Genomic DNA, 1,018 nt, shown 5'->3' on the forward strand with positions numbered 1-1,018 from the left:
TATCTATCTATCTATCTATCTATCTGTCTGTCTATCTATCTATCTATCTATCTATCTATCTATCTATCTATCTATCTATCTATCTATCTATCTATCTCTCAGTCTATCTAATTATCGTGCCTGTTAGTTATTAGACAGAATGGATAAAACTACCATATAATATGAATCACATTGGGATAACATGAAACATAAGAATTACTTGGTTTCATTTTGAAATATTGATTCTGACTTTAATCGCACAGAAACATATCCTCCCTTGTTTAAAATGACATTTTAACAACGGCATATATATATGGTATTCGGAAATCATGTTATAAATTGAAAATAAATGCGTTTTGCGTTTTTTCATGCTTTCCTTGTTTCTCTTAGATTTATTGTTATTTGTCTCTTTTTTTCTTCTCAGTGAAAATAACATTTTTCATATTATATGCATTGTCCAAAACCAATTTTTTTTCTTTACGACGGGAACAATTTTACTGTCAGATAACACAATAGAAAAGCAAAACTATATTACAAAATAAAAAAAAAATAAACAGAAATTTTATGAAGAAAAGAACGGAAAACAATGTGAATAATACGAATGGCGTATATGGCATATTGATAGCGATGTTAGACAGAGATTCTGAAATGTTTGAAGAAAACTTTTGCAGAGATTTAGTAAAGAACAAATACTGTTGTAAAACAATGTAGCTTGAAACATAATAATAATATCTTGTAAACAAGACCAGCAGGCTAGCATCAGTAGAAGAATATGATCCAATTAGGAACTACTTGAAGGAAATGTAGATTTTCCATGACAATCATCACTGCTGTCAATACCAGTAACAACAAGCGTCAACATAAACAAAGGCGGGCAGCTTTTAATAATGATTTGAAGGACGGTGATCATGACGATGAGTAGGAATTCTTTTATATATGCCACAAGGGCATCAAATGCAGGGAGCATTACAAAATGGATTATAAATATATATAGTGTGTACGTGTATGCATGTGTGTGTATGTAGAAATATATATATAT

Source organism: Octopus bimaculoides, chromosome 2 (assembly GCF_001194135.2).
Source record: "Octopus bimaculoides isolate UCB-OBI-ISO-001 chromosome 2, ASM119413v2, whole genome shotgun sequence".
Taxonomy (NCBI): Eukaryota; Metazoa; Mollusca; class Cephalopoda; order Octopoda; family Octopodidae; genus Octopus; species Octopus bimaculoides.